The sequence below is a fragment of the Hemitrygon akajei genome, chromosome 3 (genome assembly GCF_048418815.1).
Source record: "Hemitrygon akajei chromosome 3, sHemAka1.3, whole genome shotgun sequence".
In the NCBI taxonomy this organism is placed as follows: Eukaryota; Metazoa; Chordata; class Chondrichthyes; order Myliobatiformes; family Dasyatidae; genus Hemitrygon; species Hemitrygon akajei.
In genome coordinates, this window is record NC_133126.1 from 159,539,201 (window position 1) to 159,551,787 (window position 12,587).

The window sequence follows — 12,587 nt, forward strand, 5'->3', positions numbered from 1 at the left end:
CAGAGTTTAATTCTTGCACAATGCTTTCTTCAAACAATTGGTCCTCTGGTGTTCAATTAACAACGTGGAAGATGCCATTGGCTATTAAGGAAGCATTGTTTGATGCTGATAAAATTTCAATGGGCATCAACAGATAGGCGGTTTGACAAAATGAGGCTATTAGCAATTCAAAAATGATTAGATGGATGAAAATTGCAGATTGGCAGAACAGGATATATAATTGGATTTTTTTCAGTGTAGGTGTTCAATTTTATAAAGACCCGAAGTAACTACTTGGTCTCTGGGAAAAAAGCTTCTTATTCCCATGATGAAGGCTGATAAACATTCTTGTCCATGAAGCTTCTTAAGAAGTGCAACACATATTCAGCAAATAAGAATTTACCTGTACATGTTAAAGCCCCTAATGATTAAAAAAATATTATAGTCATATTGGATTTAGATCTTCCTTCAGTCAAAATAGAAATCTCCAGGTAAATCATAATATAATTATATCCATGACAATTACTTACTCATGTCTTCTGCACTAAATATGCCTGTAATTTATATTTGCATTTGTATGTATCATTGATACTAATGATATTTGAGAATATATGCAAAATAACCTTTGTTAAACATAAGTAAAATAATAGATGAGATCTCTGAATAAGAGTTACAATGGTTGCTTGGATTTTTATTTGGTTCTTGAACAGTTTCCAAGAATCCGCTTGCTTTGATTCATTTGATATAGGAAAAATATGACTTAATATTTTGTCCTTTGTTTTAATTCGACTAGACCTCTTTCTCTGATACAGGGCATAATAATATTCATTTATCAGTTGTGAAGTTATTGTTGCAATCTAAGCTACTGTAGTGGTTTAATGTTTCAGAACACAGGATCACAATATGCTGTGATATTGATTCATGGCAGTTATTATAAGTTATGATGTCGGACGTGAAAGCTATAGTTTATGAGTAAAACTGCATTGGGAAATTTAGTTGAGTAAATTTAGTAATTTGTTGAAAGGCAATATAGAGTAATGAATATGAAAACAGAACTGGTTCACTGATACAGGAATTTGACACCCTTATCTGGTTAGGTTGACATAGGCCCCCAGATCCATCCCATGTGCTTGAGTCTAAATGACACTACAGTCACAAGAATGAGAAATAAATGGATTCTTTTAAAAATCGACCCATCTGCTTGGCAAATATAACATTATTCCAAGATCTCAATCTCACCAATGTCAACAAGAGGAGATATTACACCATGGTGATCAGATTTTTTTTTCAATAAATCAGAAAGACAGTTAAATGTAAAAAGAGACCAGCTCAGGCTATGCATTTGTTTGTACTTAAATCTTCAATAGTCTAATACTTCACACTCTTAGCTGAACAGAAGGGTCACTATCGGTGTTTTTGGTCTGCTCATAGATTATTTTGTTTTCTGCTTTCCTCAAAACAAATTCCATCTACATTATATTCAGGATTCAAAGGGTACTGTTACCATAATGATTTAGTGATGCTTCCTCTAAAGCACCTCCCTAAACTGTGGCTCGAACAGTGAACAAGAAAACAATAAACCACAAGATTCACACCATTCGGAACTGAAAATCTGGCACATTTCTGTTGTCACAGGATGGGAATTTTGGAAATATCTAACAACTCTGTCCATGTCATTCAGCACGCGGATTGCAGCATTTTAAGAAAAAATGCACATTATAGCCTTCTCAAGGAGAGGTTAGTGGTGAGCAATAAATATTCCAAGATAACATTTTCAAAACTTTCACTGAGATTATCTTTGTGCTTTGAAGGGAATCAGTTCCCTTCAGTTTCATAGATGCAATCAAAACAGAAACTATGATTTGGTATAAATGTTCAACGTTTGCGTACTATCACTGTGACTGGTGGTGTAGTGGCATCAGCGCTGGACTTTAGGGCAGAAGGTCCCGAGTTTGAATCCAGCCGGCTCCAGTGCACACTTTCCATTCGTGCTGGGTTGAGCATCGAGCTAGCAACTCGACCTCATAAAGAAGAAATTGCCTGCTACAGAAACATCAACAGCAAAAAATTGATGGCCTATGCTCTCTTGTGAGTTGATGGCCTATGCTCTCTTCTTTCTCTCTCACTGTAGTGAAAACCTTTCAACAAATCTTAATTAATTTCAGTGAGGTGTAATTGAATATTTAATACATTATCAAGAGGTAATAGTTGGTAATAAACACTTCTAACAATGAAGAAGTGTCTGTTCCTTCCTAGAGTTCTTTGGAAAAAAAGGTCCATAGCATCTATATTAATCTTTTTGTTTGGTTCTTTTTCTCTTATTTAATACTCTTTAAATAAAAACTGTGCTATTTATGTTCCAGTTTGCTGAATATAAGAATTATTTAATCTGATTGGCAAAGCAGGTAGCATCAAAAGGCCAAATCAGGGGAAGAGAAATCAATGCCAAAGGGTCCATTAATGGCAAAGCTAGAGAAAAGCATAGTGCCTTCATCGTTAACTTAAAATCTTTTTAAACTGAAGAATGAACTATTATATAAGGCTTATTATATCTTTCTCAACTAAAAGAGTCAATTTCTATCAGACCTCCAGCTTCAAAATTATCTATCAAACTATCTTCACAAATTTACAGATATTATCATATTTTATATAAAATTTGACTTCAATGTTGTGCTGTGCTGAATGAAATAAACTCAGGTGAAAGTACAGAATTGGTATCACTGATATCAATATATAAGTCTAGAAAATAATTATAATGTTAAGAGGGGAACTTCTTATCAACCCAGGGCAATGGATCTTGTTGAAAGTGCTTTTCCCTTTCTTGCTGTCAGGATTCAGGCATTGGAAATGCTGTTGAGAAAAAAAAACCTAGTCTTAACTCTCAAAAATACTCAATCAGTATAAAAGTCAATGTATATAAAAAATTGATGTTAAACACAAGCTAAGTTTCTATTCAGATTTTACTTCATTATTACTTATTAGTTCTTCCAGCATCTTGTTACTTGTTTATACGTACATCCTATTCCAAAAGAAAAAAAAATTACAATTGTGATACGTTATTGACCAACATGTCATATATAGTGTGTTGACAGTGCTCATGGACTAATTCCAGAAGCAATCACAAGGACATAATTTAACAGTTCTAAATATATTATTTTATCAGTGTTAATTCATGTCAGGGAATTTAATTTAATGGACTATCAAACAGCTTCTACTGCTGATTGAAGAAAACAGTCATTTTCAGTTTAGAACTTCCGTATAGCTGCAGATTAGAAATTATAATTCAGTCCCATATTTTTTCCCCATTGACTGAGTTCTTTACCAAAATCTGAACAGTATAAAATCCTTCCTTTTACTACATCTGGCTGAGTCCACATTTACTCTAATGTTGTAAGATCAGGCTCAGTCAAGCTGATCCACTCTTAATCAAAACCATGAAGATGTCCTTCAGGCAATCAGCCATCTGCATTCAAATGAAACGTAACTGCAGAGAGGACTGTTGAGTAGTTGAGTTTGGTTTCCCACAGTGGAACTATCCAAGATCTCTCCAGTTTTGTTTCAGGCTGATTATAAACTAAATTCTATAAATAACAAAATGCTATTATAGCTCAAGTTGTCAAACAACAGTTTTCACTTTTATTGCATTTGTCTTTAAAATCTTACGTATCTTATGTAATCTTATGTAATTTTATGTCTACATTTTAAAAAGTATGATGGTGAATTTAAATTTATCTGGCTGCAGTTCCATAAAAATATGATATGAACCCAAACAGTTCCATGCACAATAAAGAGAGGCGAAGTGGTAGAAGTGGTAGGGAGTCTCAATAAATAACAGAGTTAAGAGATTCTTGTTATGCAAGCAATAAAAAGCAAGTAAATAACATTCAGAACTAAAGTTTCTGAAAGTGAGTTCACAGCCATGAAGCTAGTCATCAATGTAGCCTCGTTGCTGTGAACTCACTTCAAAGAATTTTATTTTCAAATGTTATTTGCTTACTTTTAATTGTTTGTATGATTTGCTCTTTTTTTGCACATTGGATGTTTGACAGTCTTTAATGGCTTCTATTTGGTCTCCTTGTTTTGTGGCTGTCTGCAAGGAGATGAATCTCAAGGATGTACAGTATATTGTACAGTACACATTCTTTGATAATAAATGTACTTTGAACTTTAAAATTGCACAAGATCAGAAATCAGATTTTCTAACACATCAGAAATTCCAACTGAACAAAAATTAAGCAATGAAGAGAAGGTATAACAATATAGCCACTGCAAGTTACAATGTAGAGCCATTATTGACCCCATGCAAAAAAAGGATAACTCTGAGTACTTTAAACTGAAAAGCTACAACTGACAGCATTACTTCTGAATCTGCCTGTCTCCTGCAAAGAGAGAAATAATGGTTTATTTTATGCATCTTCTTCTGAAGGATGCAATCATTCTTTGTTTTATTGTGCTTGTCATGTTTCAGCCTATGTTAGCACTTTTATGTGTATCAAGTTATCAAGTGCAAAGTCCTGTCAGCAACTAGTTATATTTAAAGAGGAAGACTGCTGGGATCCAGAGGGTGTTCTTCCTGACCATTAAAATTGTGGCTCTTAGAAGGCAGTAGGAGATCTGTGGATAAGGTTCTCAACAATTTAATGTGCCCTTTTGATTGATGCTGGATTTGTAGGAATAAATTTACCCCTATGATATTCTAATGGAAATAGAGCCCTGAGAAAAGTGAGATAAACACAGACCTGCCACTTTCCGACTGCAAATGATGAACCTTAACCCGCAGTTAAGTTGCATGAGGATTGATGTGCATTTGTGGTGAAGCAATGGAGTGAATTCAGCAGCATGGCCTCCTCCCAACCTGTCTTTGTCATTTCCCCTCCTGCTACAGCCACTGTTAATTAGAATTATTTACTGGCTCCATGTGAGATTTTGTACTTCTTTACACATCCAAGAGAAACAGAACTGCTTACAAAGTTAAGTCCAGACAGATACAGCAAGGAGCATAGTTCAAACAGTGCCAAGGGACTGCTGTCATTCAACAGAGTCAGAGAGATGGAAGTTTAATCACGACTCTGTATTCGTGGGCCATATTCCATTGTGGAGAAAATGATGTTCAATAACAATGACTCAAGGCATCGGCCTCAGTTCGGACTCAGGGGTCCCTCTGTCTTAGTGAGTATCTAACATACTTCTTATGATATCCTCAACAGTACTTGTCCATGTTAAACCTTTCAGAGCAAGTGCCCATGATGAGGTAGATTTTATGAAAGGAAGTCCCGAGTTCCTTTTTAGTAATGGCCTGAAAAAGCCTGTTCGAAAATGTCACTCCTTCCTTTATGGAAGAGAATCAAAAGGACTAATTTTATAATGAATGAGATAAAACAGAAAATGCTGCATATACTTAGCTTATTCTGGCATAAGGTCTTCAATCTGTAACATTTACCATGTTTCTCTTTCCACAGTTGCTGCTTGACCCATTGTGTCTTTTCAGTGTTTTCTGTTTTACATTTTTCTGTAGTTTTCGCTTTCATTGTCAGAATGCTGTTTCTGGATTTCAGTTTATTATTGATTTCTAGTATTCTGCTCCCGTCTAACTTTCTCTTGACTGTACACAAACAACACAACTTACATTTCTAACCCTTGCTAACATGCCATTAGGCCTAACAGTAGCAAATGAACCCTTCCCTGCTCATCACTACTCTGATACAGCTGTCTAAACTCACATGAAAAAGTTTACCTTTAACAATATTCGCTTCCCCCAGAAATAATCCTTCACTGATCTCAAGCTTGTTAGCTGATTCTGAGGTATAGTCTATGTGTCATAATTCTGTCCATCTGAGGCCCTTTCTCTGACACTTCTGAGGCTCTTACTTGAGTGTTAATGATTATACTCTCTGCTCTCTATCAAAATGTAAAGATTTTTTACTTAACTATTTCCTAAATTGTCCATTATCCTTTCTCAATTATCATCCCTCTTTCACCAGTGGAAGCAAGGTCACTGACATTTCAGGATGTGATTAAACACATTGATGAAGGAAGAGCAGTAGATGTAGTGTATAAGGATTTCAGCAAAGCATTTGATAAGGTACCCCATGCAAGGCTTATTGAGAAAGTAAGGAGGCTTTGTGGATCCAGAACTGGCTTGCCCACAGAAGTCAAAGAGTGATTGTAGAGGGGTCATATTCTGCATGGAGGTCGGTCACCAGTAGCGTGCCTCGGGAATCTGTTCTGGAACCCCTAATCTTCACAATTTTTATAAATGACTTGGATGAGGAAGTGGAGGGATGGGTTAGTAAATTTTCTGATGACACAATGGGACATTGATAGGATGGAAAACTGGGCTGAGAAGTGGCAGATGGAATTTAACTCAGATAAGTGTGAAGTGGTTCATTTTGGTGGGTCAAATATAATGGCAGAATATAGTATTAATGGTAAGACTCTTGGCAGTGTGGAGGATCAGAGGGATCTTAGGGTCTGAATCCATAGAACACTTAAAGCTGCTGCACAGGTTGACACTGTAGTTAAGAAGGCATATGGTGCATTGGCCTTCATCAATCATGGGACTGAGTTTAAAAGCTGAGAGGTAATGTTGCAGCTGTATAGGACCCTGGTCAGACCCCACTTGGAGTAGTATGGTTTGGAGTTCTGGTCGCTTCATTACAGAAAGGATGTGGAAACCATAGAAAAGGTGCAGAGGAGATTTACAAGGATGTTATCTGGATTGAGGAGCATGCCGTATGAGAATAGGTTGAGTGAACTCGGCCTTTTCTCCTTGGAGAGACGGAGGATGAGAGGTGACCTTATGGAGGTGTATAAGGTGATGAGAAACACTGATTGTGTGGATAGTCAGAGGCTTTTTCCCAGGGCAGAAATGATTATCATGAGAGGGCACAGTTTTAAGGTGCTTGGAAGCAGGTACAGAGGAGATGTCAGGGGTAAGTTTTTTATGCCGAGAGTGGTGAGTGTGTGGAATGGGCTGCTGGCGACTATGTTGGAGGCAGATACAATAGGGTCTTCTACGAAACTCCTGGATAGGTACATGGGGCTTAGGAAAATAGAGGGCTAAAGGTAACCCTAGGTAATTTCTAAGCTCAGGTCATGTTCGGCACAGCTTTGAGAGCCAAAGGGCCTGTACTGCGCTGTAGGTTTTTCTATGTTCTGTGACTCCTCATGGGGTAATCATTTTTCTAACACTGCTTCCAATAGGAACTGTGTTTCTTCCAGGTTTTCCATCTCTTTTCATCTGTCCTGATGATGCCATCTTTTCTGTCAAAGGTTCTGAGATGTTCCTTTTGTTGTCTGAGGACCTTCTACTACTATGGAGGTACTAATGAGCAATCATACTCTAATCCATGAGGTAACGTAACAACTCTATAAAACCCTGGTTAGACTACACTTGGAATATTGTGTTCAGTTCTGGTTGTCTCTTTATAGGAAGAATGTAGAAGCTTTAGATAGGGTGCAGAGGAGATATACCAGGATGCTGCTTGGATTGGAAAGCTTATCTTTTAGGGACAGATTTTGGAAGCTAGGGCTTTTCTCTCTGGAGTGAAGGAGGATGAGAGTGGACTTGATAGAGTCGTCCAAGATGATAAGAGATATAGATCAAGTGGATAGTCAGAGACTTCTTCCCAGGGTGGATAATGACTAATATGAATGGGCATAACTTTAAGGAAATTGGAAGGAAGTTTAGGGGATGTCAGATATAAAGTTTTTTACACAGAGAATGGTAGGTGAGTGAACTGCCCTGCAGGGGGTTGTGGTACAGGCAGATACATTAGGGACATTTAAGAGACTCTAAGATAGGCACATGGATGATAGGTGATTTAATCTGTGGATCTCAGGGGAATGCGAGTGCTACGTTTGGCTGCACAAGAACAGTGACGATGGCTTTTCTTCTGCCTTCAGACCAACTTCTGAGTTTAACAATGTGAGTGTAGCTCATTTATTCAAGACTTGGTCAACAATACAACAGAGTACTGATGGGAAAATTTCAATTTGTTTAAAGTTATGAGGCTCCACCTACATTTGACAAGTATTTTTTCTGCTTACAAAACTCTACGGGTTAAAATATTAAATGTTTGGAATATGGGTAATAAAGTAGCCTGAAGGAACTAAGTAGGTCAGTCGGCATCTGTGGAGGCAAAGGCATAGCTGGCATTTCAGGTCAAGACATTACATGTGGATCTGCTTGTGTACCTTCAGCAGCTTGCTTTTTTTTTGTTCCTGATTCCAGAATCTGCAGTCTCTTGCATCTGTAATAATATAGATGCTAATTTTTAAATGTTCACCTACTTAGTCTTTTCATAGTGATTAGGGTCAAAATTAAACCCTTTAACTTCCCTTTCCTTTTGCTGACTGGTTTGGTGAGTGTTTGCATATTTCCTGCTTGTGTTATGTATGTATTTCCAGCCTCTGACATTATCTGTCTAATTTACAATCATTATTTGTATTTTAAAGGTACACATGAATACATATTTACAAGGAGTTTGAATTTAATGGCAAGTTGATGATAACATTACAGAGAAACCGTTCCATAAGTGTAATTTGAGTATATTATTTATTGCTCTTTAATGTGCATAAAATAGTGATTCATCTTTCATGAGATTATGGAAAGTCAAATAAATCTAGCTTAGAGCCTGAGATGGTGTCAGAAAACAGTTTAAATTGGATAGAAAGGCTTCATTTTTTTAATTAATTTACCACTTAGGCAGTCTATTAGAGAATGAGAATGGACAAAGCCATCCATGCATCTTAGTCCCTGAGTCCCTTAGGCACATATATGAAAATAAAACAAAGGGGTATATGGGAGGAAAAGATTAGATGGATCATGGAGTAGGTTAAAAGATCAGCTCAATAATATGGGCCAAAGTGCTGTGCAGTTCTATGTTCATAGAGGTACCTCTTCCAATCCAGGCTGCCTTTTCTGAGCTAGTTGTTGAGGGTCTATCACAGATAAGGCAGAAGGTGCTTGAAAGACAAGGTTCCACATGGAAGGTTGAGCAAGGAAAGTAAGACCCAATAGTATGAATGGCAGCGATGCTTCACTGCCAGATTAACTCAGCGCCTTCTATGTACACTTTGAAAGGGGGAACACAACTACAGCTGTGAAGATCCCTGCTGCACCTGATGACCCTGTGATCTCTGTCTCAGAGGCCGATGTTAGACTGTCTTTAAAGAGAGTGAACTCTCGCAAGGCAGAAGGTCCCAATGGAGTACCTGGTAAGGCTCTGAAAACCTGTGCCAACCAACTGGCAGTAGTATTTAAGGACATTTTCAACCTCTCACTGCTATGGGCGGAAGTTCCCACTTGCTTTAAAAAGGCAACAATTATATCAGTGCCAAAGAAGAATAATGTGGGCTACCTTAACAACTATTGCCTGGTAGCACTCACATCAACAGTGATAAAATGCTTTGAGAGGTTGGTTAGGACTAGACTGAAATCCTGCCTCAGCAAGGACCTGGACCCAATGAAATTTGCCTATTGTCACAATAGGTCAATGGCAGACACAATCTCCATGGCTCTTCACACGGCTTTGGACCACCTAGACAACACAAGCACCTACATCAGGATGCTGTTCATCAAATATAGCTCAGTATTTTATACCATCATTCCCACAATCCTGATTGAGAAGTTGCAGAACCTGGGCCTCTGTACCTCCCTCTGTAATGGGATCCTTGACTTCCTAACCAAAAGACCACAGTCTGTGCAGATTGGTGATAACATATCCTCTTCGCTAACGATCAACACTGGCGCACCTCAGGGGTGTGTGCTTAGCCCACTGCTATACTCTGTATATACACATGACTGTGTGGCTAGGCATAGCTCAAATACCATCTATAAATTTACTGATGATATAAGCATTGTTGGTAGAATCTCAGGTGGTGATGAGAAGGCGTACAGGAGTGAGATACGCCAGCTAGTGGAATGGTGCCGCAGCAACAACCTGGCACTCAATGTCAGTAAGACGAACGAGTTGATTGTGGACTTCAGGAAGGGTAAGACGAAGGAACACATACCAATCCTCATAGAGGGATCAGAAATGGAGAGAGTGAGCAACTTCAAGTTCCTGAGTGTCAAGATCTCTGAGGATCTAACCTGGTCCCAACATGTTGATGTAGTCATAAAAAAGGCAAGACAGCGGCTATACTTTATTAGGAGTTTGAAGCAATTTGGCATGTCAACAAATACACTCAAAAACTTCTATAGTTATACCGTGGAGAGCATTCTGACAGGCTGCATCACTGTTTGGTATGGAGGGGCTACTGCACAGGACAGAAAGAAGCTGAAGAAGGTTGTAAATCTAGTCAGCTCCATCTTGGGTACTAGCCTACAAAATACCCAGGACATCTTTAGGAAGCAATGTTTCAAAAAGGCAGCGTCTATTATTAAAGACCTCCAGCACCCAGTCCATGCACTTTTCTCATTGTTACCATCAGGCAGGAGATACAGAAGCCTGAAGGCACACACTCAGCGATTCAGGAACAGCTTCTTCCCCTCTGTCATCCGATTCCTAAATAGACTTTGAAGCTTTGGGCACTACCTCACTTTTTTTAATATACAGTATTTCTGTTTTTACACATTTTAAAATAACCTATTCAATATATGTAATTGATTTACTTGTTTATTTATTATTATGCTTTATTTTATTTATTATTATTATTTTTCTCTCTCTCTGCTAGATCATGTACTGCATTGAACTGCTGCTGCTAAGTTAACAAATTTCATGTCACATGCCGGTGATAATAAACCTGATTCTGATTCTGATTCTGAGTTGGTTGGCCTTTAGGATAAGGTGGTAAATTGGATTCCACATCAGTTCATAGAAGAATCCAACGAGTGATAGTAGATGGTTGCCTTTCTGACAGGAGGCTTGTGATGAGTGGCATGCTGTATGGATTGGTGCTGGCTCTGTTATTGTTTGTCATCTATATCAATGACATGGATGATAATGTCGTAAACTGGATCAGCAAATCATCAGATGACAGTAAGTTTGGGGAAGTGGTAGAGGACAGCAAGGAAGGCAATCAAAGCTTATAAAGTGATCTTGATTAGCTGGAAAAATACGCTGAAAAATGGCAGACAGAATTTAATACAGACTAGTGTGAGGTTCAGTCCTAGGAAGTTTGCCCTTAGGCCCTGTTTCTGTGCTGTGGTATGCACTTGGGAAGCCAAACCAGGATAGGACTTGCATGTTGAGAGGTAGGACATTGAGGCTTGCAGTAATACAGAGAACTCTTGGAATACAGATCCATAATTCCTTAAAACTGGCATCACAGGTAGCTAGGGTTGTAAATAAAGCTTTTGGCACATTGGCCTTCATAAATCAATGTATTGAGTTGAGATATTATGCTGAAGTTGTATAAGATAATTTGGAGAACTATGTGCAGTTCTGGTTACCTTCCTACAGGAAATATATCGATAGGATTGAGAGAGTCAGAGAGAATTTACAAGAATGCCGCCAGTACAGGAGGTCCTGAGTTGAAGGGTCTCAGCTTGAAGTATCAACTATTTGTTCATTTCCATGGATGTTGCCAGACCTGCTGAGTATTTCCACCATTTTGTGTGAGTTACTTTGGATTTACAGTATCTGCAGAATTTCTTGGTTTTAGGTTACAACTCTATTTCCTGCAGCATGGAAAAATGAGGGGAACGTGAGGGGAAAATTCTTCACTCAAAGGGTGAAGAGAGTGTGGAATGAGCTACCGGTAGAAACTGAGGATGTGGGTTCAGGTTCAGCCTTTAAGAGAAATTTGGATAGGTGCATGGACGGGAGTGGGATGGAGGGCTTTGGGCTGGGTGCAAGCCAACGGAAATAGGCAGAATTATCTGGCGTGGACAAGATAGGCGGAAGTAGCTATTGTTGTGCTGTATTACTCTATGACTCTGTAACAGCAAGTGAATAGACAATAGACAATAGACAGTAGGTGCAGGAGTAGGCCATTCGGCCCTTCTAACCAGCACCGCCATTCACTGTGATCATGGCTGATCATACACAATCAGTACCCCGTTCCTGCCCTCTCCCCATATCCCTTGACCCCGCTATCTATAAGAGCTCTATCTAACTCTCTCTTGAATGCATCCAGAGACTTGGCCTCCACTGCCTTCTGGGGCAGAGCATTCCACATACCCACCACTCTCTGGGTGAAAAAGTTTTTCCGCATCTCTGTTCTAAATGGCCTACCCCTTATTCTTAAACTGTGGCCTCTAGTTTTGGACTCAGCCATCAGCGGGAACATGCTTTCTGCCTCCAGCGTGTCCAATCCCTTAATAATCTTATATGTTTCAATCAGATCCCCTCTCATCCTTCTAAATTCCAGTGTATACAAGCCCAGTCACTCCAATCTTTCAACATATGACAGTCCTGCCATTCCGGGAATTAACCTTGTGAACCTACGCTGCACTCCCTCAATAGCAAGAATGTCCTTCCTCAAATTTGGAGACCAAAACTGTACACAATACTCCAGATGGGGTCTCACCAGGGCCCTGTACAGCTGCAGAAGGACCTCTTTACTCCTATACTCAATTCCTCTTGTTATAAAGGCCAGCATGCCATTAGCTTTCTTCACTGCCTGCTGTACCTGCATACTTGCTTTCATTGACTGATGTA